The sequence below is a fragment of the Megascapheus bottae genome, chromosome X (genome assembly GCF_031878675.1).
Source record: "Megascapheus bottae isolate mThoBot1 chromosome X, mThoBot2.hap1, whole genome shotgun sequence".
Classification (NCBI taxonomy): Eukaryota; Metazoa; Chordata; class Mammalia; order Rodentia; family Geomyidae; genus Megascapheus; species Megascapheus bottae.
In genome coordinates, this window is record NC_143547.1 from 16,274,928 (window position 1) to 16,301,920 (window position 26,993).

At 35.9% G+C, this 26,993-nt stretch overlaps 1 protein-coding gene and 1 pseudogene across 3 annotated transcripts in view; both read right to left on the reverse strand.

Moving 5' to 3' along the window:
* The window catches only part of Dmd (dystrophin), a 1,999,854-nt gene that overhangs the window by 330,577 nt on the left and 1,642,284 nt on the right, over positions 1 to 26,993 (reverse strand). The gene's annotated exons all lie outside the window — the stretch shown is intronic.
* Positions 9,972 to 24,105, reverse strand: LOC150040522 (peptide chain release factor 1-like, mitochondrial pseudogene; annotated as a pseudogene).

Here is a 26,993-nt window from a genome sequence, read left to right on the forward strand (position 1 = left end):
CATGGATAAGAAAATGGAGTAACTTAGGACATATACACAGGTCTCCTGGCCCCCAGGGCATATTCTTAAGAACTTTGTTGTTTATGTAGCTCTCCAAAGTAATTCTGGATTGGCAAAATCATAGAACAAATATTGTACTGGTAGCTTCAAAATTCTATTCCTCTCCCAACTAGAAACGGATCTTTTTTTTTTAACAATAAAAAGGCACACTTGAAATACCACAACTATCCTTGCACCAACCACATAATAAATAGTTTCATTTAGGGAGGAGGGTATTTTGTCAAGGCCTATGGATGACTTTCCGCTCTCCTGATACTTTAGTCCTTGTAACAATGACTTCAGAAGGCTCCCTCGGGGCTTCTTGACTGTCTCTGAAGCACTAAAGCAGGAATCAGATGTAATGTATCATGACCATTCGTAGAGCAGAACCCTATGCAGATATGGAATATTATCATACATCATATCTACCCTATCAAGATGGCATTTATGGATCTTTAACATGATGCATAACATCCAAATGTCCCAATGAGTAATTTCTAAGGGACAGATTCTCTCACTTAGTAGAAGAGTTTGTGTAATATAATGTTTATATGCAAGGACAGCATCACTTTCCTCTATTCCATGTGCTGTTTGACTCGCCTGATCTGAGCAGGTGTTATTTCTCAGTCTCATTCACTGTTTTGATAAATACAAGTTCACACTGACTTCATCTATAACTCTTTCGTTGCATTCCCTTCTAATTTAAATGGAAGGTGATTTGTACACTCAAAATAAGAATGGAATTATCATCTAAAATCAACTTGAACTAAAATGGTTTTTAGATTAAAAGGCGCTGTGACAATAACTCTGTTGGATTTAAGGCTTTTAAGATTTATCATCAAAATATATTAAAACCATTAATTGGGGGGGGAAGTATTATTGCATTAGGTAGTAATAAGGGAGTTAAAACTTCATGCACTATAGAAAAGGGGTCTACAGGACTATGTCTATTGGAAAGGGGTGAGTTATATAGTATATAAGGTACACATTAATAAAAATAAAAAGAAACCCTTCTGGCTATTTGCATGTAAAAAACCTTAAAAATATCAGAATAAGTAGAAAGTTAGTTACAATCAACAATATGAATTCATCTCTTAGAAACAAAATGATGCTTAAACATTTTATTTTTTGTAATAGGAAGTCTAAAAAACAGATTTCTTAAATTGCAGTGAGGAAGCTTAGGTGAGAGTGATAATCCCAAAAGAGAGCCATTTTCTTCTGGATAATAGCATGCACTTCTAATAACCAGAAATAACTACCATATGGGGTGGCAATTGCAAACATGAGCCATTATAGAGATGGTAGGATGGCAGGATAACAGAAATCTATTCAGACTGCAGGTGAATACTTTGTGCTATAAATACCTTCTTTCACTAGTGAGATACTCGTCTATGCTAGTTACATCATATCCTGATTTCAGCTTCCTTTAGGTTATATAGCAGACATCTTCCAATGTCTCTTATTAGAATATTTTGATTTTCTCTCTTCCAATTCTGGATATCATGCTACAATAACGTTTTGTTGGATGAAAGAGTTTAGAAATAATTTTCAGTACCCAAATTCATTCTATTTTCAATTACTCACTTTTATTTTTTTGACTTTTTGTTGTTATAACAGTGGGACATCAGGGTCTTGCAATTGCTCGGCTTGTTTATTCCCTGTTGGCACTCTACTCCTTGCGGTATAACTCTAGTCTGCCTTTTTGGTGGTTAATTGCAAGTGGAGTTTCACAGACTTTTCTCCCAGGGCTGGTTTCAAACTATGACTCTCCTTAGGCTCCTGAGAGCTAAGATTATAAGTGTGCTCTCCTGGTGCCGATACTTTTTTTCAATATACATGTTTTCCTCTCTAAATCCTACAGTGTCATGGAGGCTATGGTTTCTTTTCTTTTTCTTCTTATCACTTCTTCTGAAGTGATAAGTACTTGGTTTCCAGATTAGCCAGTTCTGTGAAACAAATATCCTCAAAATTAATGTGGCATCCATCAGCATGTATGGCCCTTCTATAATGAGCTGATATTTTAGTTGACTTTATATTACAAAATCAGTTGTATGTATGTTATCAAAATCTGTTTTCAACCAGTGAATATTACAATTATATAATCTAATTTGAGATTTCCTAAATCAAAGAACTATTTATGTAAAGAATTATAAAGATTATTCTATCTTTGAAAATTAGGTCAGATACTGTAGAAACATGTTTCAAAATAAAATGAATACTGTTAAATAGATATAGATGGAGAAACAGTTAAAGATTAGGAAAACAGTCCTAAAGAATTTTAAGTCTATATTCACAATGTTTCTCATGTTTCCTGAGGGGCTCTTTTACATTAAAGAAACAGGAACTAAAAATCAAAGTTTGTATTATCAGATCGACTTTCGAACAACTCAAATCTATACCCAAAGGAAAAGTCTTCATACATTAAGGTATGTGTGATCATTTTAAATTAAAATACAATATTTAAGCTTTATTTTTCACCATCCTGTTGCTTAATTGGCCTTTTCTATTAACTGCTGAACTACAGGTCCTAACTGAATTGAAAGAGGGAATGCCTATCATAAATTTTTACTACAACTGTTATATTTTTACAACTATTATTGTTATTAGCACCATCACTAATCAAAAATGTTTAGTTTAATATGATTCCTTTTCATCCAGGTATACGATATTACATTTTTACATAGCCTTATTTATTTCCTAGACAGCACATGAAAATCTTTAGGTATTTATGTATTTATTTAGATATAAGATCTCACAATGTAGCCAAGTTGGCCTGTAACTCAAAATCCCACTGCTTCAGCTTCCTGCAGGCCAGAATAAGGTGTGCAGATATTGTGATTAAGAGAAGTCTAATTACTGGGAACTAGTGGTTCATGGGTATAATTCTAACTACTTAGGAGGCTGAGATCTAAGGATCATGGTTAGAAGCCAGCTTGGACAAGGAAAACTAAGATATATATATATATATATATATATATATATATATATATATATATATATATATATATATATAGTAGGATTACAGGTGTGAACCACCGTGCCCGGCAAAAATCTTATTTCCAATTAACATTCAGAAAACTGGAAGCAGGAGGCCACGAGTTTGGCCTAGTGGTAAGAGTGCTTGCCTAGCATGCATAAAAACCTGGGTTCCATTCTTCCGTACCACATACATAGAAAACTGGAAGCAGGGCTGTGTCGAAAATTAGTAGAGTGCTCGCCTGGCCTCAGAACAGTGCCCAAATCATAAGATCTAGCCAAAAATATGTTCAATTGATAACATGATAATTTGATTTGGGGTAAAGGTACATATTGGGGAGGTATTACCTCTTGATGAGCCTGAGCCAAAAAATGGATTTAGCTAGCTAAGAGTAACCATGTTGATATAAAATATGTGAGGATGGAGGAAAGGAGATAAATGAAAAGTAGGAAAAAAGGAAAGAAGCAGAAAGCTGGGGAGAACTACAAAGGTGGGTCAATTCAATGCTCATCTTGGCATTTGGCCTGGGTTCTGCTACAGGCTGCTGTGGCCTAGAAGTCTCTATGACAAGAAATTTGGGCCTCTAAATGCTGAAACACAAAACATAATGAAAAGGTGAATATAGACACTTTATCATTTAGATGGATGTAATGCTGAATTTGGCTTTTTAAACAATACTTTTAGAGCTTTCAGTGTTTATCTACAAAAATTTTTATCTAAATTCTTAAAGATTGTTCATCAATGCCAGAAAGTACAGTTAACTCTGAGTACTGTGATCCATGGTTTAAATGAAGCTAGAATTTCATTTGTTTTTATTCTGGTTGGGAAGCAGTATGTGAGAAAACACTGAAGGAAACTATTATAATGTAGGTTTTCTTTGAATCACTTAAACATCTGGAATTATGTTCTTCATGAAAAAGAAAACCAAGCCTAATTTTATTATGAGTCGTTTCACGCGGGCAGAATTTTTACTTCATTAAATGTCTGATTATAGATATAGAAGTACTGATTTACAATGATATTTAAGTCTGATATGTCAAGTTTTTCTTCTTTTTATAAAATTAAATTGTGCTGTCATCTCTTTGCTTGTGTGTATGTAGTTAAAGATATGTTCAAATGTATATTTAAAATTATACTCATCAACCACTGTTGTGACAAAAGAAAGAATTGTCTGTTAACAAGGAAAATGTCATTTTTGAGACACCAATTTTGACCTGACAGTTTAGAATTCCTTCTTACTGCAACATACAAAAAATGCAATTTGGAAGATAAGAAAGAATAAGTTGAGAAAATACTATTTTGAGGACCACTATCTCCTCTGTGAATTGGGAAGCAAAGGAGTTGGCTGGGGCTAGGGGTAATGCATAGTATGTGATGAATAGTCACAGAATGAAAACATGATAAACAGAATTATTGGGATAGTGACTGTAGGAGGCAGTAGACCTAGTAATTACTACTGAACCTTGCCACACTGTTGAAGGCCCATTTGAGGTTGGGGATCCAACATTTTTAGCAGAACTAATCCATCAAAATTCCTTTTTCTAACAATGCTCCCTGTGAGAATGTTAGAAACGGTTGATTCAGCTTTGCAGTTCTGTCAGATGCCTGTGTGGCACAAACCCTTAGGAATAAGTGACTTTCATGTTTAGCCAGAATGTGACTGAAACATAGACTGGATTCTCAGCTGGATTATGGAGAACGTAAAGCAAGATGAGGCTTAAAGAGGGAGGGAAATCACAAGTGTCAAATGTGGAGGTCCAGAACAACCCAACGGAAACCATAGCATAGTAAATAAGCCTGACATTCTGGCATGCTTGGAGAAGCAATGTCAATAAATCTGTCTGTCTGTCTGTCTGTCTGACTGTGTATGCTACCTATTATCTATCTGCATATATATGTTGAGTATATAAGTATATGTATTGAACAAGTTATACACATACACACGCACACACACACGCACACACACACACACACACACACACACACACACATATATATTTGCACGTAAATCTGTTTACTTTCTTGCCAATACCAGGATTTAAATTATTTAATTGGCTTGCTTGCTTGGCTGGTGCTCTACCACTTGAGCCCTGCTTGACATTCATCTTTTTTTAATTGTATTTTATTGTCAGGATAATGTGTAGAGGGATTAGTTACATTTGTCAGGTAGTGGGTACATTATTTCTCGAACCTTCTCATGATTTTGTCCCCTTTTCCGTCTCTCCTTCCCCTCCCATCATCTTGTTTTCCCCTGACATTCATCTTTTTTATGGCATTTTGGTTTTAGTCCTTCATGGACTGAGAACCTGTGCAAAATTCCGGAGCTATTTTGCTCAAGCTCATGCTCTACCACTTTAAGCATCAGCTCTATTTCTAGTTTTCTAGTGGTTAATTGGAGTTAATCTTTCTTGCTTGGGCTGTCTTTGAACCATGATTCTCAGATCTCAGACTTCTGAGTATGTATGATTAACATATGTGATCCACCAAAACCTGGCTTGTTATTGTATAGATGGAGTCTTACAGATTTTTTTTTTTGCCACAGCTAACTCTGAACTATCCAAATCAATTTCCTGAGTAGCAAAGATTACAGGCCTTCACTACTGACACACAGATATTTGTATACATGTTTACTTAGATGCAAACAGTGATACCAAGTGTTCAAGAGATTGCTCTTGGTCCAGGAGTGTGGCCTAGCAGTAGAGTGCTTGCCTAGCTCTGGGTTTGATTCCTCAGTACCACATACACAGAAAAAGCCAGAAGTGGTGTTGTGGCTCAAACGGTAGAGTACTGGCCTCGAGAAAGTGTTTAAACAGTGTTTAAACCCTGAGTTCAAGCTTTAGAACTGGCAAAGTAAATAAACAAAGAAAAAGTCTTCTCTACTCCTAAATGTGCTCATTTGTAGAGGTTCTGTTTCACTTACTGGGAATTCGAAATTAGCAGATTTCAACAATGACATATTTTTTTAAGGTTATTAACACTGTACAGAGAAGTTCATATTACAAATAATACTTAATATTACTTAACAAATGACGTAGTGACTAACTTCATTTTTCCTTCTAATAAAACAGTACTGAACAAAAGTTTGGAAATGAAGACCTTGGATAAATAGTCTGAAGAGAGGAGGTGTGAGGGAAATTCCCAGGATTCTTCCTGCTGGGTTAAGCATGGGAAGCTGAGGAGGTGGAAATGGAAATTATGGTTTGCAAATACAGATCTTTAGTACCTTTGTCATTGTTCTTCCTAGTGCTTTATCTAAGCACTCAAAGCATTTAGTTACCCAAGAGTTGGGGGCAGTTGTAGCTCAGCTATATTTTGCTATTTTGTATGTCTGGTTGCCTAATGGGAGAAGAGAGACGAGGATCATCATACTCAACAGGATCAGGGGCCTACTGGGATCTATAAAATATGTAGGCATAATGAGCTTCTTAAATGAGGTTGGGCTAATTACAAAGCAACCTGTGATGAGGTGTAAGTGGGCTTCTATGTATCACCAGTGGAGACTAATTGTCATTTTTTTGTGTGTAATTCTTGGCCTTTTACTGTGTTAAGTTCTTGCCTGGTGTTGGTGCCCAGGATGTAGGCTTAACTTTTATTTCTAATGCTTTCTATCTTAGGTCAGGGTTAAAGAAGCAAATATAGCACTGCCCTTCCGAGGAAGGGAGAGAGAGAAGTGAGATGACAGGAAAAACAAGGAAGGATGTTCTCTTACTTGGAGACTAGCATCATTTTGGTCCCAGGCAACCTTGATGGACAAATAATACTATGGCAGGCTTCCCATCACAAAGACAAAGGAATTGAGCCAGGTGCTTGTGAATAATGCCTAGAAACATAGCTACTCAGAAAAATCTGTGAGATTTTATCTCCAATTAACTACCAAAAACCAGGAATTGGATGTATGGCTCTGGTGGTAGGGTACCAGCCTTGAATGAAAGAGGTAAGGGATGGCCCTCAGAGACCTAAGTTCAAGTCCCAGTATTGGCAAAAATAATACATTATTCTTTCTCACTTTTTTAAAAAAAAATTCCTAGAGGTCTTTAGAGAGAAGGGGTTCCTTTGGGTTGAGAGTCTCTGGAAAAGATTACAATTCAAACTTTAGCAGCTAACACTCAATATTACTCAGGGATGGGCACTAAAGCCCAGTGAATAAATCCAATTATGCCATAGACTACATGAATTTCAGAAGCCAGGCACTTATTAATTCTCCTTTTTCCTTGCTAGTTTTAGGCCTTGAACTCAGGGCCTCAGCACTGTCCTTGGGCTTTCTCAAGGCTATTGATCTCTACCACTTGAGCCACAGCCTCACTTTCAGCTTTTTTTTTTTCTTTGTATGTGGTACCCAGGAATCGAACCCCAGTCTTCATGCATGCAGGGCAAGCATTCTACCACTAGGCCAAACTCCCTTCTCCTGTTTTGTTTTTTTTAAAGAGGTTTCTTAGGTGAACTCTCATTTCTAACATTATGGCCCTGTCACATGGATCTCAAAAACAAAGAAACAAACTGGGATATCTTACACTTTCTATAAGGCTGAGTCTCTGGTTGTTGTTAAATTCTGAAGAATTATGTGACATTATGACATTGGGGTAGTTCTCACCCTGAATGAACACAATCTTTAATTTTTATTACCATTTTTTCCATGACAATAAATTATACCACTAAAACATGTACATTTTTACTTTAAATAAAGATGTATCTGCATTCCATTCTAGCATGAGGGTTTTTTTTTGGCCAGTCCTGGGCCTTGAACTCAGGGCCTGGGCACTGTCCTTGTGCTTTCTCAAGGTGAGAGCTCTACCACTTCAGCCATAGCACCATTTCTGGCTTTTTAAATGTATGTGATACCGAGGAATCGAATCTGGATCTTCATGCATGATAGGCTAAACTCCCGACCCAGCATGAATCTTATTGTTTTTGACTGAAGGCAAAACATTCTTGTTTTTTCCCCATCGTCTTTGGATTGGTTTTCAAGACATCTGCTAACTTTCATGACTGTGCATGATCAATTTTGACCAAAAAAACTAAGGACATAAATAATGAAATAGTGTGAGAACTAATGACCTACATGTAGCATAATCAGGATGACTTTAGGGGACTTGAAATATTTTTTAGGAAAACAATATGAAGAAATTTAGCATTTTTATTTGTCAAGCAATTATTCCTAATTATATTTTAACTATGGTTTCTTCTTACAGTCAACATACTTCAAAATGTGTGGCATAAAAATAGCAATTAACTGCCACACTTTTTCTCTGAAAAGAACACACTTGTTTGCAGGAAAAAATGATCTTGTATTATCTTTTACATTGCTGAAAAAGTATGAATACTCCAAAGTAAAAAAAAGTTATTTGGTAACATTTTCCTCTTTGCATTGTTAATAATTCTTCATATTTCAGGATATGGCTGTACTATGAAGTTTAACTACAATGCTCTTTAATAAAAGCTGAATTTAGTTAATTAATTAATTATTTATTCAGCTATTTTTATGGTATTGGAGCTTAAAATCAGATCCCCTCACTCCCATTTGTATTGTTTCTTCAACTTACACTCTACCACTTGAACTATGCCTTCAAGTATAGCTTCCTTCTGTTTAATTTGGAGATGGAATCTTACACACATTTCTGCCAAGGCTGGCTTTGAACAGAAAACCTCCAGATCTAAGCTTCCAGTGTGGCTCATATTATAGGCATGAGCCCCTAGCATCTGGATAAAAGCTGAATTATATCTTTTCCATGTAAGGAGTGAACCTATTTTCTTTTTTTAAGGCATTTATAGTTTATTTCCATCACTGACAAAGTATGAAAACATACTACTGAACATAGCAGTGAATGTGCTTTTACCAGTTAATATTTATTACTTCCAAGAAACATACTCACCCAAAATACCTTCATTTTTCACAGGTCTACAGACTAGAATTCAAGATCAAGAACTTGTTACTTTTGCTCAAGGCTAACATTCTACCTTTGAGGAACAGTTCCACTTTCAGCTTTCTGGTGGTTAATTGGAGGTGTCTCACAGACTTTCCTGCCTAAGCTGACTTTCAAACCAAGGTCCTCATATCTCAGCCTCCTAAGTAGCTAGGATTATAGGCATGAGCCACTAGCACCTGGCTTAAAGACTTTTATAAGGGCATCAACAGCACTCACAAGGGTGAACTCTCATGACTTATTGTGGGACTCATGTTGATATGTCAGGCTAGCCACACCTGATTTTGGAGTATATACATTCAAACCACAGCAAGCTGCACATTTCTTCTTAGCCAGCCAGCACCACAGCAAGCTTTGTCAGTCCAGGGCAATGGGCAGAACGATGCAAGCAAGATAATGTCTCTTTCTTTCTCCTACTCTTTGGCACAATTACCAGGTACTGATTTGGTTTACTTTGGGTACTGATTTGTTTTATCCATGGGCCAGCCATGGGCACCCAAGTATCTGCTAACACATTATTTCTAAGCACATGTTAGATGAAACTAACATTTAAATCAGTGAAATGTTGAGTAAAATACAGTGCCTCATGTCAGTGGATTTCATCTAATCATTTGAAGGTCCATAGGGAACAAAAATAACAGCCTCTCCTCTAAATAAGACAAGTCAGGTGGGAGGATTCCTGGGTCTCTAACATGCTTTTACACTGAAGATTAGAACCCATCAGTTTCAACAATAGGAGCCAATTGTTGCAATAAATCTGTACACAACCAGCTTCTCCAGAACTGCTTCTCTGGAGAACCTGATGCAGAACTAATTCAGTGAGGCTCACCACCCAAGTTTTGTTCACACGTGAATAGGAGGCTTCTTTTCCAGACCCCAAGGGCTTGAGGTTATCAACCTGTAAGCCTCATTCACCAGCTGCACAGCAGCTGTAGGTCACAAGAAGCCACTGAGGTTCTGTAGCTACACACTAACAGGCCAACCTCCATTATGAGGGAGCAGGAGTGCTTCAAGTGCATGCTTTCACTGCAGTACCTTTTTTAGTCCTAGGGTATATCCATTTTAGTAAACATCAACATTTACCTTTATACCTTCTTAATCATTAATTCTGTTATCAGTCAACTAATAACATGGTTTGTCTCCTAAGACCATACTTAGTATCCATCCTGTTTACCCACTAAATGTCTTACACAAAAATCATTTTTTCCAAGATTTATGTATTTATATACAACATAACTTGCTATCAAAAAATCTTCCTAATCTACATTATGATAAGTTTGAACAACAAATCAATGTAAATCTTTTTTGTGGAAATGATTTCTACTAAAGATTCATAATCAGCATAGTCCTTTAGTGACTGTATGAGTTCATCCAGCAGACAATCTCCTTGCATAAAAGCTTCCAGATCATACAATGATTTGTTTATTCTGTGATCTGTGACGCGGTTCTGTGGAAAACTGTATGTTCTTATTTTCTCTGACCTTCCTTTAGTTCCAACCTGGACCTTCCGAGTATCATATCTTTTATTTGTTTCTTCCTCCATATACATGCTGCACAGCTTTGCACGCAGCATTTCATAGCTGTTTCTCTATTTTTCAGTTGTGATCTCTCTTGTTGGCACTCAGAAACAATACCTGTTGGAAGATGAACTATGCGGACAGCACTGTCTGTGGTGTTGTCATGCTGACCCCCGGCTCTACTGGCTCGTTTAGTGTCAATTCTCAAATCTTTAGGATTTATCACCAGATTAATCTCAGTAGGTTGGGGCAAGATTGCCACTGTCATGGTGCTAGTATGGATGCAGCCTTGCTTCTCGGTCTTTGGCACTCGCTGTACTCTGTGCACCCCTCCTTCATATTTCATGTGCTTATAAACATCTGATCCCCCAATGCTGGCACATGCATGTCTAAGGCCACCTCCAGGATCAAACCATTTTCATCTGTTTCTTCTGAGGGAACCAAAAGTAAGATAATCTGGTGCTTCAACTGACTTATTTCTTTTTGACATAAAGCCACTTCATTTTCTGCAAGTTTCCGTAAATCTTCATTCTCATCACACAGCAGGGCCTCGGTCTCCCTCAGGTCCCGCTCCCTCTCGCTCAGGAGCCAGGCCAAGGCCACCAACTCCAGGCCCTGGCCCTGTAACTGGGCTTCTGGACAATCCAGGAAGGTCCTCAGGGGCCCGCCGCCGGCGAACAACTCCTCCAGCTGCAGACTGCCATGGCTGAGAGCCTGGCAGGCCTGGCCGGGTGCCCGGAGGGCGTGGAGACACCTGGCGGCGCCCCCCTGAACCTATTTTCTTATCTTTTGTCTGTTCATTTTCCATGTACATATACAATTTGAAAATGAGAAACAGGATAGCACTGGTTATAAAGGAAGCGTTTTTAAGTTTCAAGAATAATTTGACCAATCTTAGTTACTTTAATTTTCTTTGGAACTTGTTTCTTATATTCCTAACTCTGACTGCTAATTATTTTCCCTTCATGGAAAAAAGCAAGCAAACAAACGAACCAAATAAACAAACAAAGGCATTTTAAGCATTCCACAGCTTTGTAATGACACAATTAAAACTAATAAAAAGGTAGTTCATGAGTGTTTTACAAGGGTAATTGCAAAATATGCACAATTAAAATAAAAGGGTTTCTAATGAGTATAAACAAGTCATTTAAGCAGATCATGTTTTAGACTGCTAAGGAAACAGGAGAAAAGCCAATATTTTCTATTTGAGAAATTGTATTTATATGGGACAACTTACTTAAAAATGAATAATAATACATAGATCATTAACATCATCCATAAGGACCATGACCTGCAAGTTCATGTTCATGAGGTTATTCTGATGGATGTGTTTTACATGTTAAAGTCTTTTATTCTACAATATTAGGGATGGAACTCAGGGCGTGGTATACGTTAGGTACAGATATAGACTGAGATAGACTTCTAGAGATTTTTTTAAATGTGCCTACTCTAAGAGCATCATTGCTCTCTCCATTATGGATCAAAATTTAATCTAAGTTTATGATTGTCAAATAACAGTGTGTATCAAATCATGTGGAAGTTTGTTAACATAGAGATTGCTTAGTTCCAGCCAATTTTGTTATTATTGTTGTCAATATTGCAGTTGAACTAGCTCAGGGCCTTGTATTCTTCCTTAGGGTTTTTGCTCAAGGATAGTGCTCTATGACTTGAATCAGGATTCTACTTCATTTTTTTCTTTAAGTAGGCCCTACAGGTCTAAACTTCCTTAATAAAGACCCAGAAACAACAATTTATAGAAAGTTCGGACAAATGGAACTGCATTAAATTGTAGAGCTTCTGTATGGCCAAGGACATAACTAGCAAGTTAAATAGAAAGCCTACAGAGTGGGAGAAGATCTTCACTAACCATACAACAGACAAGGGCCTCATATCTAAAATATATCAACAGCTCAAAAAATTGAATCTCTCAAAAACAAATCCTCAAAGGAACAGCCACCCAATTAAAAGATTTAGAGTCTTCTCTGAAGAGGAAATAAGAGTGGCCTAAAGACACATGAAGAAATGCTTAACATCTCTGGCCACAAAAGAAATGGAAATCAAAACTTTGAGATTCCACCTCACTCCAGTTAGAATGGCCATGATCAAGAAATCTAATAATAACAGTTTCTGGTGGGGATGTGGACAGAAAGGATCACTACTATACTATTGGTGGGAGTGTAAACTCCTGCAACCACTTTGGAGTGCAGTGTGGCAACTCCTCAAATCCATTCCTTGGCATTTACCCAAATGTCCAGAAACAAGGACATACTAAAGCCACTAGCACAATGATGTGTATTGCAGCACTATTTACCATAGCTAAGATATGGAACCAACCCAGAGGCCCCTCAATAGATGATTGGATCAAGGAGATATGGTATTTATACACAATGGAATTCTATGCTGCCATCAGAAAGAAGGACATCGCTCCATTTGTGAGGAAACGGAAAGACTTGGAAGAAATCATATTAAGTGAAGTAAGCCAGACCTGAAGGAACATAGGCTTCGTGGTTTCTCTCATTTGTAACAATTAGTACACATGTAGGATTGTCCTAGCAGAGGATTACAATAGTTCAAAACCTAGATATATAAGGTCATAAAGGATGAAAGTAAAGAAATGAACTCTAGGATATGGAAACAAGAGGAGTACCTTTGAGATTTTTGTTCTTAATGACTATGTGCAATTATTTCATTTCTCTTTTTTCCCCTTATGGTTAATCTCATGTGGTTACTGTATCTGACTTTGTTATTTGGTGTATTGTATATACATTTATTTGTATATTAGAAATAGGGAAGGGAAGTAAGGAAAACAAGATGATTTTGGGGAAGGGAAAGGGGGACAAAAACATGAGAAGAAGTATCAATGTTCAAAAAGTAATCTATCTACTACTATCTGACAAATAGAACTGTAACCCCTCTATTCATTACCCCAACAATAAAAAATGTAGGTCCAAAGTTGGCCATAGAATTTGACCTTTCCCTTCTTTCTTTCTTTCGCTCTCTTCTTTCTTTCTCTTTCTTTCTTTCTTTCTTTCTTTCTTTCTTTCTTTCTTTCTTTCTTTCTTTCTTTCTTTCTCTCTCTCTTTCTTCTTTCTCTCTCTCTTTCTCTCTCTCTTTCTTTCTTTCTTTCTCTCTTTCTTTCTTCCTTTTTCTTTAATATTTCTTCTCTTTCTCTTACTCTCTTTCCTCTCTTCCTCCCTCCCTCCGTCTCTGTCTCTGTGTCTGTCTTTCTCTCTGTCTCTGTCTTTGTCTCTCTGTGTCTCTCTCTCTCTCTGTCTCTCTGTTTCTTTGTTTTTGTTCTGTTGCTTGACCTAGGCCTATGCATTGTCCCAGTACTTTTGTGCTTAAAGTTAGTCCTCTACTACTTAAGCCACATCTCCACAGACATTTTTCTTTATCATGTAGGCCATCTTCCTACCTCAGATTTTCAGTACTGGAATTACAGGGCCTACTACCATTTCTGGCTTAAAGAGCATAATAACACGACTCAATTTAAGACTCAAAAGTCTGAGATACCAGAAAGCAATGCTATGATATAAATTGTACACTGAAATGCAACCTGAATTGATGAGCCTTGGCAAAGAATGAGAAGGTCTTGGGAAAAAATAGTTATTTTTAACTTTGCTCAAAGAAGAAATTATAGATGCTGTGGTTGAGATTACTATCTTTTCCCCCCTCCTTCCTCTCTCTCATCTTTGGGAATTTTCCACTTCAGGGAGTTATTAAATAATACCACTCAAGAGCAATCATATTCAAATGTTAATATTCGAATATGACAAAATTTATTTATAATTACTTTTCAAGATTTTCCACTTGTGTAGAAAGACAAAAACAGGGAAGTTCAGGGTCTTTATAAAGATGAATGAAAGGTTAGGTCTATTTATTCTTTCATTCTATATACAGGGAGTTAAGCATTGTGTTGGGCAATAGTGGTATACAAGGCTGCATAAAGTTCTATATTAGGCTTCTTCAAGGAAATTCTATAAGGTTATCAGATAACAATTCAACCATGACAGATCAATAAACTAATATTATTTATTTTTACTTGCTTCTTTGGACCTGGCTTCTCATATTTACCCAGAGGGAAACTTTTCTTTCCCCACTTCTCTACTACAGAAGGTGACATCTCCTTGAAAAAGATTTTGAAATGTGGGCTCATGAACCTAACACAGGAAGACAAAAGGTGGTAGGAGGATAGCTATCACTTCAGAGCCTAAACTACAAAAAGTTTTATGCATATTTTAGGAAGAGTATGTAGTCTTTAATGAGGTAAAACATGAAGTACAGTGGAAAAAGATGACTTGTGAATATTTACTTAAAGAATGATTGTGATGAGCCTTGAGTGAACTGGTTCCTTGCAATATAAACAATGAAACATTCTACAAAGGAAAGTGGCTGCAACTGTATTATAGTTAAAGTTAATTACTAATTCACTTGAAAATACATTATGTCTAGTGTACTTTGCAATTTATGTAGTATGCATTTACTGTGTCCTGGGAAAATGGAACTTTTCAAAGGCTTCAAGTAACTGACAATTGAGTAGGTTATTAAAAATCACAGCAATTTATCTGATAAGAGTTGTATAAAGTGGTATAGAAAGCACAAAGAAGGATGCTGAGGCGGGTCAGGAGCAATTCTCTCAGTAAATAAGGTTACTACAAAGAAAAAGGCATCATTCTCTGAGCTCAGCTTGGGCCTCTGGAAAACTTCAAGTACATAGAATATAAGCTTAAGGCCATTAATGAAAAGAGAAGAAAGTATCAATGAATGTATATAGATACAAGCAGAAATTATTAATGACCAGAAATATGATACTGGCAGATGGGAATAAATTGTCTATAAATAATTTTAATAGTCCTGTAAGCTGAAGATGGTATTTTACCTTATTATTTTGTGTCTGTTTACTTATTCCAAGAAATATTATTGAGAAGCTGTTATATGTTATGTATATTTTGTGTCTCTGATATGCTTAACACTAATGTATGTTATTTTATGTAAATGATGACTGCTATTATATATGCTTACAAAGAAAAAACAATTCCAAATGTATTCACAGTAATAAAATGAAACATTTTTTAATGCAGGATAATGTATTATATTATATACATAATATTTATATATATAATCAGAGATTTTCTTTCTCATTAGAACCAAGTAAGCAAACTTTGAATGTATGAATACTGACTAGAGTTGTGAGTTACCTCTGCAATATCTTCAACTACTTTGCTTTAAAATGAGCAAATTTGGGCCAGGTGTTTGGCCTACTGGTAGAGTGCTTGCCTAGCATGCACAAAGACCAGGGTTCTATTCCTCGGAACCTCGTACATAGAAAAAAGCTGGGAGTGGTGCTGTGGCTCAAATGGCAGACCACTATCCTTAAAGAAAGCCCATGAACAGTGGTCAGTCCTTGAGTTCAAGCCCCAGGATTGGCAAAAAAGTAAATAAAATGAGCAAATTTTAGTTCCATGGGGAAAACACTCACTATTGAAACAAAATGGGTTTTTGAGAATTTGATTTTCTGTTTAACATACTGGTAACTTACACACACTAAAGAAAAAAATGAGTCAGAAATAATACAAGTTTACTAAGAACTGAAATAAATAAATACATGGAAAAGAGATGAGAAAGGCTGCAAAATGCTCTCTAATATTCACTTTTCCTGTCAGATAATTGTAGCTTCTAATTTAATTAAGCTTTTAGATCTGTCCAAAGGATTGTGATTTTACAAATGAAACAAAATAATCATATTAAGGAAGTAAGCCAGACCCAAAGAAACATAGGCTCTATGGTTTCCTTTATTTGTAATAATTAGTACACTTTTGGATTCTCCTAGCAGAGGATCACAATAGCTCAAAAAGCTATGTACATTCGGCCATATAGGATGAAGCTAAGTGAAATGAACTCCAGGATATGGAAATAAGGTTTATCTTTGTGTTTGTAGTTCCTAATGTATTATGTGAAGTTATTACTTTCCTCTTTTGCTTCCCTGTGGTTTATCTTCTCTTGTGACCATATCTGACTTTGTTACCTGTTTAATTGTATATACGTTTATTTGTTTATTTGAAATATGGAGGGGAAGGGAAAACAAGATGATTGAGAAGGGTGGGGAAAGGAAAGTGAGAGAAAACACGTGAAAAGATATCGATGTTCAAGAAGTAATATATCCACTACTTGACAAATGTAACTGTAACCCCTCTATATATCACTCCTACAAAAGTACAATTAAAAAAAAGTAAGACATGTAACCACTTATAAATCAAATAAAATAAATACAAGGTTTTTTTTTTGTGGGTCACAGGTCTTGAACTCGGCCTGTGCGCTGTCCCTGAGCTCTTCAGCTCAAGGCTACTGCTCTACCCTTGAGCCAAACGCTATTTCCTGTTTTCTAGAGGTTAATTGAAGATAAGAGTCTCAGGTTCAAGGCCATATAGTATGAAGCTAATTGAAAGGACCTCCAGGATACTGAAACAAAAGCCATATAATGAATGATTGTTGCCCTTAATGTACTATGCTAACTTTCATCTCCTTTGCTGTATCTTGGGTATCTCATATTGTTACAGTATCTCACTTTGCTATCTGATATATTGAATTTATTTGTATTTGGTTATTGGAAATATGATAGGGAATGGGGGAAAACCAAGAGGGGGGGGAAGGAGGGGCGAGGGGGGGTGGTTGGGGGGGGAGGGTGATGGGTACCAAGACATGTGAAAGTGTATCAATGTATGTGAATTAATGCACCTTCTATCTGGCAAATATCATGTAACCCTTTTATTAATTACAATAAAAAATTATATATAAAAAAGAGTCTCAGGTTCTTTTGTGCTCAGGCTGGCTTTGAACCTTGATCCTCAGATCTCAGCTTCCTGAGTAGCTAGGATTACAGGCTTGAGTCACTGCACCCTGCTACAAGATGGATTTTCTTCATTCAAATAAATTGGGTACTTAAAAATTAGATTAGTACAATTATTTAACAACTTTATCTTATTTCTTTATATCAGTGGTCATTATTTTGTGTATCAGTTTGAAAAACCTAGCTTCTAGAGTTAAGGATTTACTGTTTTGCATTTTTTCTCACCATATAATTGATAAGGTCTGCTTTTTAATATATTAGTTTGATTTCTATGATCACATCATAAAGCAATCTAAATTCATATTCTGTTATATATACTCTGTTATGACAACTGCTATCATGATAATGCCCAGTTAAGTACTGGCAAATGCTGAATAAATTACTAGACTTAGATACAAATGTATCTAAGTGTCAAGCTGTCTAATCAATGTACTCAGTCATTAAAAAAAACAGCTACTAGCCAAATTTACTCTTTAAATAAAAACAGTGATTGGTTTTCAACTAACAACTGCACTACAATTAAATAGAAATGAAATTTTTTAAAGCAGTAGTATGATTTAGTGTCCTCAAAATTCTGTAGAAGAGAGTTATTATCTAAAAAGGAATAGTATTTTTCTGTAGCAAAAATGTTTAAAATGATGAAGAAAAAGAGAACATTCTTTTCATTAGATATTAATCATTTTTGAATCAAAGTGAGTCAGATTTCATTAAGATCATTCTTGTATACTATATTTGTCTCTAAAACTCAAGCTAATTTAACACTCAGATAGCCTTGGAATATATTTTATTTCAGCCTTTATAACAAAAAATGAGGGAAGTTTCAAAGGTAGCTATTTTATTTACAGTATACATAAAAAATCAACAGAAAGTATTTCTTATTATTTTTATATAAAAGAGAAAAAAATAAATATTTCTAATTGAAGAATTATTAGTAATAATCATTATATATGCATGTGTTTGTATACAGTTTCTTTTCTACAAAACAGAGGTTCTCACAATCTGTCTCAGTATAAGCAGCTCTAATATCTTGAAACTGGTAAGGAAGGGGATATAAGCCCCACTCAGGACATCCCGATTTGGAAGTTCTCAGGAGTGTGTTCAACCTAGTTTTCCTTAGTCCTTCCATATAAATTAGGTGCACATTGAGGTGATACCCATTGCTATAGAAAATTCTTGACATGTTCAGCCAGATGTGGTGTCTCATGTCTGTAATCCTAGCTACTCAGGAGGGTGAGATCTGAAGATTGAGGCTCAATGCCACCAAGGCACTAAGGTCCATGAGGCTCTTATCTCCAATTAACCACTAGAAAAATGGCAGTGGCACTGTGGATCCAGGGTTAGGACCATAGCCTTGAATTGAAGAGCTCAGGGACAGTGTCCAGGCCCAGTATTAAAGCCCCATGACCGACAAAATTAAAAAAAAAATATTGACAATCTCAATGCCTATGTTTGGATTATTTCAATCTCTAGAGATTGACAGGTTCTATAACTATAAACCAAATTCATTTATAAAGCCATTTTCTTCCTAGCTCCCCATTCAGGCATACCATAGTGGTAACCAGAAGTCTCTAATTAGCAAGAACATTTACACTGGAAAATGCTACAAAACAGGGATTTTTCCAGCTCAGACCTGGTTGTAAATATTTATCAACTTGTCAAAATAAGGACTTGCTGGGTAATATAAAGAGAGTTCTACTGTGTGGTTTAGCTACAAGGCTCTCTCCTAGGAATTAGGGCAAAAAGTTTAACTTCATCTCAGATCATATACTTCTTTTGGCTCCCCTATTCCTATATAGCCTTCTCCAGTCAGTAGACTTTACAAATCGCATGCACTTAGGCCCTTCTTCTCAGAGCCTGCTTTCAGGTAACCAGTTAACTTTCAGGTAACCAGTTACGTCACTGAGTGTTAATAGAAGTCTCAAAGAATGCAACAAATTTTATAAAGCTACAAATCAGTTGGGTGCTGGGGGCTCATGCCTATAATCCTAGCTACTCAGGAACCTGAGATTTGAAGATCAAGTTTAAAACTTAGCCTGGACAAAAAAAGTCCACATGAAACTCTTATCACTAATAAACTACTCAAAAAATGGGCCTGGAATGTGACCTAGTGGTAAAGTGCATCCCTAACATGTACAATATCTTAGATAAGATTCCAAGGTACCACATACATAGAAAATGCTGGAAGTGGTGCCGTGAATCAAGTGCTAGAGAACTAGCCTTGAGAAAACTCAAGGAAAGTACCCAGGCTCTGAGGTCCAGACCCAGGACTGGCAAAAGCCACAACAACAACAACAACAATAACAACAACAACAAAAACAGAAGTGGTGCTGTGGCTCTAGTGGCAGAATGCTAGCCTTGAGCAAATAAGCTCATGGTCAGCATACAGGCCCTGAATTCAAGCCCCAGGACAAGAAAAAAATGTACAAGTCATGGAAATTATAGGTCACAATGATCAGATGAAAGTATAAAAAGATAAATCTGAAATGCAACCATCTATTCTTTGTTTATGTATAGGATAGAAAGAAGTAGCTGGAATGAGATGTAGTCTATACACACTGAACAGTCCTTCATATTGTGTTCTTAAATTATGCTTTCTAGTTCTCTGTGGCTGATTGCATTTAAAATTTTGGGGAGAAAATAGTACCTTCATGTTAAAACATAGTGATTATGGAAAAATATCACAAAATTGACAAGAACTTTAAAAATAAAACAAGATCTATCAAATAAATGTCACAGCCATATAAAAAGAAGGTAAGTAGTTTGAAGGAGGAAACAGGTTTGGCTTTAAGAGAGCCAAAGTAGAAAGTTTCTTTAACAAAAGAAAACTACAGTGAATGTAATTCTAATTATAATATTCTTTAAGTATTAAATATTATTACTAAATTGTATTGTACACTATTTTCATGAACTATAGCATACTATAGTTCATTTCTTACAGCTATTAAAACAAATGGTCATGTTTATATCATAGGCACATCTGTTCCAATAATATCCAGAAAACTGGCTACCAAGTGATTTTTTGTTGTTGTTGCTTTTGGTGGTCCTGGGACTTAATTAAACTCAGGGCCGGGATGCTATCCCTGAGTGTTTTGCTCAAGGTTAGCACTCTAGCACTTGAGCCAAATCTCCACTTAGGTGGTGTTTGTATGTGTGTGTGCGCGCGCTCGCACATGCACACTGGTGCTATGGCTTGAACTCAGAGCTTGAGTACTGTTCCTGAGCTGAAAACTTGTATTCTACCACTTTAGCCATAAGTCTGCTTCCAAATTTTGTTGGTTAATTGGAGATGAATGTCACAGACATTCTTGCTCTGGCTGGCTTTGAACTTGTGATCATCATATCTCAGTCTCCTGAATAGCTAGGATTTTAGGCATGAGCCATTGGCACCTGGTGCATGTGATTATTTAGTGCTAATATTTAACTTAGTTAATGTAAGTCTGTAAAAGGTCTATTATTAGTGTCAAGATTTATTATTAAATTTTGAAAGTTGCAGTTACCAACCATGTCAGAAAGACGAAAGGAGCCTGCTCATTAGGCTATTTAATCTTAAGTAATTTATTGTTTTGGTTATGGTTGAAGAATAACATAATTCTAACTTTTAAACATGTGTTTTTTTGGTATCAGAGGACAATTAAAAATATACTTGCTGTCTGACTCTATGGAACTATAAAATTCCAGTTAAGTAACTTACAGTTTAGATCTGTTCCTAGCTAATATGGTACATACAAACACACACACACACACACACACACACACACACACACACACACACACAAATAAACATGTTAAAGCTAATAAATGTTTTTATTCCTGCAGCTTGATGTTAAATAACAATATTCTTAGAAAAACTAAGATGTCATTAATACAAGTCTCAATACTATTTTATTTATGAAATAAACATTCACACTCCGTAATGAGATCTGACTTCTCTGGGTATGGGTCTCAACCATAATATCAATAGATGAGTGAATGAGGTTTTAGATCCTTTAATACTGTAAGTATATTAGTTATTTGAATAGTCTTTTATTACCCAAGACTCTTGAGTAATAGTATTTGTAATTATTATCAGCTACAAACAAAGCTTCTGGGTTAAATCCTCAGTAAACAGGATTGCCATATTAAAGTTTTTGATATGATTGTTTTCAAATAGTAGGAAGGGTGATATTCTTTAAAGAAAATTTTATTACCCAATTAAATACTTTTGGAGTAGAATATTGTCAGATGAATTCATTAGCTGAACATTTTGATAATCCATGTTCTCCTACATGTCCCTTGACCAGTAAAGTAGCTGTACAACTCTGATTTAATGTATTCACAATGGCAAGCAATTCTAGCTTCTTTTATCACACTCCAACAAAGGAACACAAAGACAGCCAAATTAAAATAAATCCAATAAGAAAAAGAACAGGTTCCTTTTCCAACTGTTCTAAAGGCTTCTCTTATCATTAAGCAAAGTTCACTCAGTGATTATTCTATTTGTGAAAGTAAAAATGGAAGGAGATTCTCTTATTAAATAAATGGCTTTATGCTTTAAATGTGGAAGGCATCACAAAAGAGTCAAAAAAGCAAGTGTGTTGAATGTCATCAACACATTTTCTCCCACAAACTGTTTCAAATCGTTTTCTTGGTTTTAATGTATACTACACTTATATAAGTTGTTTATGAAGACACAAATTAATAGTCTTTGCAATTGTTTTTGGTGGAATTTGGAGAGCTGACAAATGAATTAGTAGAAAATGGCAATTCTACATGAATTAGCTTTTAAGTCTCCCTAAGCGGCTGATGCAGAACTTAATAAGAGACTTATTAGGAGAAGTAGGACAACTTAATTCAGATTGATTATAGACTTTGGTGCAGGCAGCTTGGGTTCAAATAAAACTGAAAAAGAACTTATATGCACTTCAAAGTATGCTAAACAGATGTCTGAAACAATTATTCCACTCAGCCTTTTCAGATGGTTCAAAGACAGGATGGGAATAGCATGGTTACCGGAGGTTCTATTTGCCTAAGTCGAGGTAGGGGCTTTTAAAGCTCATACACATAGTGCTATCTAAAATCAGATGCTTTGGGTAAAGAAAGTGGTTTGATATGGCTGTCATAAGTAATTTGCTTTTATCTTATAAACAAAGCAGGAAATGAAAGGAAGTACATGGGAACTGGGTAATAAGCTCGCCTAGCAACATTAACTTACAATTAATTTTACATTCAACAAATAATTTGGTTGGGGTTTTTAAGATAAGTAATTCCTACTTTGGTTTCCAAGCTCTATTAAAGCCAACAATGACTATTCTATAAAAAAGGAATATACTTCTAAAGTATATAGTGAAGCTTTACTATAATATCATTTTTGTTTATAGATGAATTCCCAGGTATTAAAGGGCAAATCATATGCTTTTAAACAAATCCACTGGATGCTCTCAACAGTATATGAAACCATGGGTACTCAATATGATAGGCATTAGCTCTGTACTTAATCCAGATTTATGAAGGTTTACATTTTTTTCTTCTTGATCAAAGGCTTAATACATGTAGAATTTTATACCAAAACAAGAGTAAAAATAAGAAAGGCCTCCATACTGTAATGTATTTGCTCGTAGCTCATGATGTATTAACTTTCCTGTTGTTACTACTGATGTGTTACACTTTCATAAGGATCCTCTTTTTTTTTTAATTTGGCGTTAGATAGCTTGCACATTTGAATCATGCTTAGGGTTATCCGGTTTGTGATCGCTTTGTCTAAATACGCAAATATGGATTATAAATGTTCTTTATAAAACTCATATATAAGAAAGGAAATGATTTAAGACTGATTCATATAAATAGCAAATATAACAGAATAAATGAAATAGGAATACATTTGTAGAGTCAGGTCTTAGAAGAGGAAAGCAGTTAGAGCAGATACTTGTATAAATATGGTTGCAAGTTCCTTTGATTGACAAAGTGAAAGTAAAATAGTAATACAGTATATTACATTGCAGTTCACCCAATTTATCCCAGGGAAACTTTCAGGGCTTTTTCAATGTCAAATTCTGAGTGCATTTCTTTGACAAATTTCTCAAATAGAGCAAGTTACAAGGATTCAGTATACCTAAAGGGACGCATTTGCCAGTTTGTTTCTAAAACTTTTGGATATGAATGTTAGATATAAATAGCAGTGGTATCAAACCATCATCAAAATCCATGGTCTACTATATACATTATCAAATTAAATTCAATTACAGTGTGAAAATGTTGAGTTAAAGTATTTAATTAAAAGAGATATATAGGAAAACTCAGGATCTAGGTTTTTATAGTAAGAAACTGTTAGTTAAAGTCTGATAAAATACATAAATAAACAGATGGAGAAAATTTGCATATTACAAGATGAATGCCTGCAAGAGTTTAACTATAGTATAGTTTAAAAAACTGTTTAAATTCACAGCTGGGGATGTTGTTCAGTGCTAAAGGTGCTTAGCTTGGATGAGGTCCTGGGCTCATTTCTTGGAATCAAACAAATAAAGTCAACAATTAAAATATTCCTTGCTCAAGAATGATGTACTAAGTTTTGAATGGATAAATAAACAATCATTGATGAGGACATTAAAACAACAACCATGGACATTTTCACATAGGGATTATTTTTCCACTTGATCTTTGTCAAAAGGTTTTCAGTGATTGAGATTGTTCTTACAGAATGTCATATGCAATTTGTAGATTCAAAAGTCATTGTACTTTAGTAGTCCAAATTACCTGCAAATCTGACATAGGAGCATCACTTAAGCCCAGGGGTTTAAAGGTAGTCTTTGCAACATAGGGGGACTCCATGTCTTAAAAAATATTTTGGGGGCTGGGAGTTTGGCCTAGTGGTAGAGTGCTTCCCTAGCATGCAAAAAGCCTTGGGTTCAAGTCCTCGGTACCACGTACACAGAAAAAAGTTGGAACTGGTCCTGAGGCTCAAGTGGTAGAGCTCTAGCCATGAGAAAGTCCAAGGACAGTGCTCAGGCCATGAGCTCAAGCCCAAGACTGGCAAAAAATATTCTGTAACCTACCTATGTGAATAGTTGGATTCAGTGATCTCAACATATGGAAATGCATAAACATACATACATATCAAAGGAAAAGGAAGTAAAAAGCTGTTGTATTTTATTAAAGTCATATACAAAGAATTCTCTATATTTATAGACTTCTAGATTGCTTATATACTATAGATTTATGTAGAGTATCAGAGTTGATTATGATTTTCCATTACAAAGAGAACAGACTATTTATGTACGCAAATAAGCACTGATGCTATTTTCAGTAAGCTGAGAAATCATAATTCTGTCCTTAAAATATTTGATAGGCAATATAAATTATGAATTTTAAAAGGAAAGTAGCATTTAAATTTTAAATTTTATTCCTGTGGTTATTCCTGTGTAAGCTATATTTGGAAAGCTGAGATTCTCTTAGTGAACTAAATAGTCAATATTAACATATGTTTCTGTTTCTTGATTTATGGTATTTACCATTCTGAAGATGATCAGCTAGCAATAATGTATTTCCTTAGAGCCCAGGGATTCAGTTTTTGTTGCTTCATCCACTTTTTTTAAATCCAAAAGGCAAGTTGCTAATAAAATTCCATAATCCTATATCCCAAAGAAACATATTCTGAAGTCACAACTTTTTTAATATAAATTTCAGAGTGGAAAAATTTATGAGAGAGACACTAGGGAGTAATTATGGGACATGGGCATATAAAACATTATTCCTAGCTATGGATGGTTGCTCATGCCTGTAATCCTAGCTACTCAGGAGGCTAGATCTGAGGACCAAGGTTCAAAGCCAAACCAGGCATAAAAGGACCACAGACTCTTATATCCAATTAACCTCTAGAAAATGGGAAGTTGGGCTTGGCTGAAGGGTAGGGTGGTAGTCTTGAGATGAAAAGCTCAAGGACAATGCCCAGAGCTGAGCGACAGTACATGGGCCAACCAGATGACCATGAACCCCCCAAAAATATATTCTTCCTAGCTTCATAGTTCTAATTTGAGAGCATGTAGTTCCAAAGGCTTAAATTACTAAGTACAAAAAACTGAAAATATCTGGGCATCAGTGGCTCATACCTGTAATCCTGGATACTCTGGATTGAAGTTAAACTAGTCAGAAAAGGCTGCAAGACTCTAACTTCAAAATAACCAGCAAAAGGAGGGAGGGATGGATGATTCTAGTGAAAGCTCCAGCTGAGTAAGTGCCAGGCCCTGAGTTTAATTCCCCTTATCACCACCAGCAAAAAAAAAAAGATAGTGGTTTTAAAGATATTTGTATTTTTTTAAACATGAATTTCGTAAAAAGCTTAATTGAGTGATCAAGACTTCCATCAAACCTTCAGAGTTTCAGGATTTTTGTCATAAAGATTCAAAGGAGAAAAACTCTAGTTCTTTTATACTATTCAAGAAATATAACAACAGATGCTGGTGGGGATGTGGCCAGGAGGGATCTCTATTACACTGTTGCTTGGTAGTGCAAACTCATTCAACCACTATGGAAAGCAGTATGGTGGTTCCTCAAAAGACTAAACATAGAGCTCTCCTATGACCCAGCAATTCTACTCCTTGGCATTTACCGAATCGTCCAGAAACAAGGACATACTAAAGCCACTAGCACAACGATGTTCATTGCAGCACTATTTACCATAACAAAGATATGGAACCAACCCAGATTCCCCTCAGTAGATGATTGGATCAAGATGTGGTATTTGTACATAATGGAATTCTGTGCTGCCATCAGAAAGAATGACATTGCCCCATTAGTAAGGAAGTGGAAAGACTTGGAAAAAATCATATTAAGTGAAGTAAGCCAGACCCAAAGGAACATAGGCTCAACGGTTTCCCTCATTTGTAGTATTTAGTATAAACCTGGACTCTCCCAACAGAGGATTACAATAGCTCAAAATGTAGATATATAAGGCCATATAGGATGAGGCTAAATGAAAGGACCTCTAGGATATGGAAAGAAGAGCTTTATAACGTGTGATTGTTGTTTTTAATGTACTATGTTATTTCTCATCTCTTTTGTTGCCCCTTGTTATCTGGTATATTGTATATATGCTTATTTGTTTATTTGAAATAGGAAAGGGGAGGGGTTGGAGAAGGGAAATGGGGACAAAAACAAGAGAAGGGTTATCAGTGTGTGAGAAGTAATGCACCTTCTCTCTGGCAAATATAACTGTGACCCCTCAATTATTACAATAAAAAATGAAAACAAAAAGATATAATCAAAGTAGCAGCCATTGTAGAACGGCAGCCATTTTTCTGTGCTACTTTATGGCTCTGGGTCTCAACAAGGGGCACAGAGTGAAGAAGAACATGAATAAGCCAAGGTACAGCCACAACAGCAGGTGCCTCACCGAGCACAGTATGTTTGTATGGGACATGTTTCTTAAGCTGTGTGGCTTTTCTCCATGGAGTTGCTCAATATGTCCAAGGGCAAAAGGACCAATAAGTTCATTCAGAAAAGGATGGGGATTCATAGCCCCACCAAGAGGAATGCTGAGAAGTGATATTGGCCCCATGAGGAAGGCCAAGGAGGACTGACACCCCTTTGTCCCCAAATAAACATCTGCTCCCCTCAAATGAAAGTAAAACTGAACTACAGAATGGAACATAAACATGAGAGTTCACATAACCCGTATGCATACAATGTTTATATAGTGCTGGTTTAGAAGCAGAGCAATT